Here is a 5,633-nt window from a genome sequence, read left to right as displayed (position 1 = left end):
CATTTGATCTGTCGTCTGTACGGCAGTTTACTGGCCCTGTATTTGGCACATGTTTCCATTTTTAACTGTGTTCAGAAGCTTATACTTTGTTATTTATACTTAATCCTAATACAAATCAATTATAATATTCCTATAAAAGTAAATCTAAAAAATAGATAGTTTAATTTAAAGCAGAGTTTTGACAAATTTAATTCGCATGATTGAGTTGTAGAAACATTGTAAAAGATTATTTCCCTAGCAACTTTAATGGTCCCTAGAACCGCAGTTGCACTGATTTCGTGATCTCTAACTCGATATCTCCCTAACTTCATGGTTCCTCAAACATCCAGTTATAGAGAGCTGACTGTATCTAATTTAATGCATTACAAAATAAAGTATACTCCCATGCTAACTTCTGCTCACCTGAATTATTTTCATAAGCTAAAACTCAAAATATCAAAAGACATGCCTTCTGTTGCATTTGTTATCAATGTAGAATGTACACTTTATGTGCAGATGTATTGGAATCGACTCTGGCAGGTAGTGCAAGTTGTCAGTGACTGAACGTCAAGCTCGAGGTAAAATTAATTGCTTTGGCATTTGTAGCTGGTGCGATGATTTTCGATGAGTTGCTTGATGAATTTCTTGTTGCAAACATTTGCTTGTACCAAATATGGATTACGTTTGGTTGGTTCGATATTCGAGTGAAGTCTGTTCAAATTACAGATGAATTCCATTTTTTTCTCGTTAACATTTCCATCAATGTTCTTCTCTGTTTGATTCCCTTGAAAAAGAAGAGCGCGTCAAAATGCTTTCAAACAGTAAGCAATGCTTTATTTACATAAGGACCCGACCATAAATGACGTAGAATTCTTTGGCCAATTTTTGACACCTTCCTCCCCCATCGTAGCCTATTTTCCCATACCCAATACATGGTTCGTAACAAAGTCGTAGACTCCCCACTCCCCTCTAAAATGCTACGTCATTTATGAACGGTCCCTAATTAGAATTTGAAATTTTACTTTTTACGCCTCAATGTATGCAATTTCATTTAAGGTTCCAAATAATTGAAAGTTGTTTTTTTTTCATATTAAATATTGATGCTGTAACATTCTGTACTTGATTATTTGTCTAGTAGGCTAGACATTGAATGTATAACAGAAAGTTATATATTTTTTGCCATTTCAGTTCACTTGTATGCAATTACATACTACGTAACAAAAGTAACAAGGCATGTGAAGTATAAATTTAACTTGAGTTTTCGGTTATAATATGTATGCATCAAATCTAATGAAGCCTTTTACCTGAGAGAGTATGTCTCGAGCAAGTCTCGAGTGTCTTTCGCATTCTCAGCTCAGTTTTCAATGGAACGCGAATGGAACAACAACACGCCGCCACGACTGAAGCCGCTTGTTGAAGCGCACATCGTCATCGCCACCGCAAAGCTCATCGGGCGAGGAGGATTTGTACCAGTGCGCCGTCAAAATGTGTCAGTGTTACGCAAATTCAACATTTCAATCGGCCCTTTCCAGAGCCAACAAATGTGTTTTAAAGAGTTGATTGTGTAATATTCCTTAATTTGTTCGAGATGGCTGAAGAAAATCGACCAAAGCCGCTTGTTGAAGCGCACATCGTCATCAGCACCGAAAATCTCACCGGGCGAGGAGGATTGCAACCAGTGCGCCGTCAAAGTGTGTCCGTGTTACGCAAATTCAACAATTCAATCGGCACTTTTCAGAGCCAAAAAATGTGTTTTAAAGAGTTGATTGTGTAATATTCTTTAATTTGTTCGAGATGGCTGAAGAAAATCGACCAAAGCCGCCAAAATGTGTCCGTGTTACGCAAATTCAACAATTCAATCGGCCCTTTCCGGAGCCAACAAATGTGTTTTAAAGAGTTAATTGTGTAATATTCCCTAATGAGTTTACCACATACTTGCTATAATTTCTTAATTCATCTCATAGCAGCATACAATAATTGATTTATTACGAATAATTGACAATAAGGCAATTTGAGGATGTTTCCGAAGACGCTGCTGCAGTGCCGTCGGGATGCAATAACAGCATAATGCTAATCTTGTAATTCCCTTACCCAGACATCAGTTTCATATAGCCTATTTCCCAGATAAGAAAACGAAGAATTTGAAAGGAGGAGCATCACCTGCTATTCTAAGGGTATAAAGCATCCCTTCTTCGTTGAATTCGGTTTCATTCTGTTTTCGCTTTCGAGCTGGTAAGAGCTCCTGCAAACCTGCTCAGCTCCTCGCTACCAGAGGCAAGCTGTGTGTACGAGATGGCTGAAGAAAATCGACCGAAGCCGCTTGTTGAAGCGCACATCGTCATCAGCACCGAAAATCTCACCGGGCGAGGAGGATTGCAACCAGTGCGCCGTCAAAGTGTGTCCGTGTTACGCAAATTCAACAATTCAATCGGCCCTTTTCAGAGCCAACAAATGTGTTTTAAAGAGTTGATTGTGTAATATTCCTTAATTTGTTCGAGATGGCTGAAGAAAATCGACCAAAGCCGCTTGTTGAAGCGCACATCGTCATCGCCACCGCAAAGCTCATCGGGCGAGGAGGATTTGTACCAGCGCGCCGTCAAAATGTGTCAGTGTTACGCAAATTCAACATTTCAATCGGCCCTTTCCAGAGCCAACAAATGTGTTTTAAAGAGTTGATTTGTAATATTCCCTAATTTGTTCGAGATGGCTGTAGAAAATCGACCAAAGCCGCTTGTTGAAGCGCACATCGTCATCGCCACCGAAAATCTCACCGGGCGAGGAGGATTGCAACCAGTGCGCCGTCAAAGTGTGTCCGTGTTACGCAAATTCAACAATTCAATCGGCACTTTTCAGAGCCAACAAATGTGTTTTAAAGAGTTGATTGTGTAATATTCTTTAATTTGTTCGAGATGGCTGAAGAAAATCGACCAAAGCCGCCAAAATGTGTCCGTGTTACGCAAATTCAACAATTCAATCGGCCCTTTCCGGAGCCAACAAATGTGTTTTAAAGAGTTAATTGTGTAATATTCCCTAATGTGTTTACCACATACTTGCTATAATTTCTTAATTCATCTCACAGCATACAATAATTGATTTATTACGAATAATTGACAATACGGCAAATTGAGGATGTTTCCGAGGACGCTGCTGCAGTGCCGTCGGGATGCAATAACAGCATAATGCTAATCTCGTAATTCCCTTACCCAGACATCAGTTTCATATAGCCTATTTCCCAGATAAGAAAACGAAGAATTTGAAAGGAGGAGCATCACCTGCTATTCTAAGGGTATAAAGCATCTCTTCTTCGTTGAATTCGGTTTCATTCTGTTTTCGCTTTCGAGCTGGTAAGAGCTCCTGCAAACCTGCTCAGCTCCTCGCTACCAGAGGCAAGCTGTTTGTACGAGATGGCTGAAGAAAATCGACCAAAGCCGCTTGTTGAAGCGCACATCGCCATCCGCACCGCAAATCTCATCGGGCGAGGAGGATTGCTACCAGTGCGCCGTCAAAATGTGTCCGTGTTACGCAAATTCAACAATTCAATCGGCCCTTTTCAGAGCCAACAAATGTGTTTTAAAGAGTTGATTGTGTAATATTCTTTAATTTGTTCGAGATGGCTGAAGAAAATCGACCAAAGCCGCCAAAATGTGTCCGTGTTACGCAAATTCAACAATTCAATCGGCCCTTTCCGGAGCCAACAAATGTGTTTTAAAGAGTTAATTGTGTAATATTCCCTAATGTGTTTACCACATACTTGCTATAATTTCTTAATTCATCTCACAGCATACAATAATTGATTTATTACGAATAATTGACAATACGGCAAATTGAGGATGTTTCCGAGGACGCTGCTGCAGTGCCGTCGGGATGCAATAACAGCATAATGCTAATCTCGTAATTCCCTTACCCAGACATCAGTTTCATATAGCCTATTTCCCAGATAAGAAAACGAAGAATTTGGAAGGAGGAGCATCACCTGCTATTCTAAGGGTATAAAGCATCCCTTCTTCGTTGAATTCGGTTTCATTCTGTTTTCGCTTTCGAGCTAGTAAGAGCTCCTGCAAACCTGCTCAGCTCCTCGCTACCAGAGGCAAGCTGTTTGTGCGAGATGGCTGAAGAAAATCGACCGAAGCCGCTTGTTGAAGCGCACATCGTCATCCGCACCGCAAATCTCATCGGGCGAGGAAGATGGCAACCAGTGCGCCGTCAAAGTGTGTCCGTGTTACGCAAATTCAACAATTCAATCGGCACTTTTCAGAGCTAACAAATGTGTTTTAAAGAGTTGATTGTGTAATATTCTTTAATTTGTTCGAGATGGCTGAAGAAAATCGACCAAAGCCGCCAAAATGTGTCCGTGTTACGCAAATTCAACAATTCAATCGGCCCTTTCCGGAGCCAACAAATGTGTTTTAAAGAGTTAATTGTGTAATATTCCCTAATGTGTTTACCACATGCTTGCTATAATTTCTTAATTCATCTCATAGCAGCATACAATAATTGATTTATTACGAATAATTTACAATACGGCAATTTGACGATGTTTCCGAGGACGCTGCTGCAGTGCCGTCGGGATGCAATAACAGCATAATGCTAATCTCGTAATTCCCTTACCCAGACATCAGTTTCATATAGCCTATTTCCCAGATAAGAAAACGAAGAATTTGAAAGGAGGAGCATCACCTGCTATTCTAAGGGTATAAAGCATCTCTTCTTCGTTGAATTCGGTTTCATTCTGTTTTCGCTTTCGAGCTGGTAAGAGCTCCTGCAAACCTGCTCAGCTCCTCGCTACCAGAGGCAAGCTGTTTGTACGAGATGGCTGAAGAAAATCGACCAAAGCCGCTTGTTGAAGCGCACATCGCCATCCGCACCGCAAATCTCATCGGGCGAGGAGGATTGCTACCAGTGCGCCGTCAAAATGTGTCCGTGTTACGCAAATTCAACAATTCAATCGGCCCTTTTCAGAGCCAACAAATGTGTTTTAAAGAGTTATTTGTGTAATATTCCTTAATGTGTTTACCACATACTTGCTATAATTTCTTAATGCATCTCATAGCAGCATACAATAATTGATTTATTACGAATAATTGACAATACGGCAATTTGAGGATGTTTCCGAGGACGCTGTTGCTGTGCCGTTGGGATGCAATATATTTTCTATTGTTAAAGAATGATTCAAATATTACGTAACGCAAAATTTGCCAGCTTTGGTTCCCCTTCTTTCCCCACGTAATGAAAGTTTTTAAATTTTGACGTTAACTACGTCTTACGGCAATATACTGGGTGTCTATTGAAAATCTATAATGTTGCGACCGTTACGATATTTAGTTTGAACTAAAGGAAGGCTGCAACTATGACAATCGTCTTAAATTCAAATGCAGAAAATCACTTGGCGTAGTTAACGTCATGCGGTCGTGTCTTGTACACAACCCCCACTGATTTTTTATTGAAAACTCTTTCGCATGATGTTACGAAAATCCCACTAAAATTTGTGGATGTTTGAGCAAAAGTGCAAAACAGACATTTTAATAAGTTGAAAGTTTCAAAGAGATAAGTATCAAAAATATCGTTTCCTTTTCCTCGAAAATTGATATCATAAAATAATAACACGATAATGTGTGTTCAATATTGATATTACGCCAATAATCAGAAGTTTACAA

This window comes from Aedes aegypti, chromosome 2 (genome assembly GCF_002204515.2).
Source record: "Aedes aegypti strain LVP_AGWG chromosome 2, AaegL5.0 Primary Assembly, whole genome shotgun sequence".
Taxonomy (NCBI): Eukaryota; Metazoa; Arthropoda; class Insecta; order Diptera; family Culicidae; genus Aedes; species Aedes aegypti.
Note: the sequence above shows the minus strand (reverse complement) of the source record.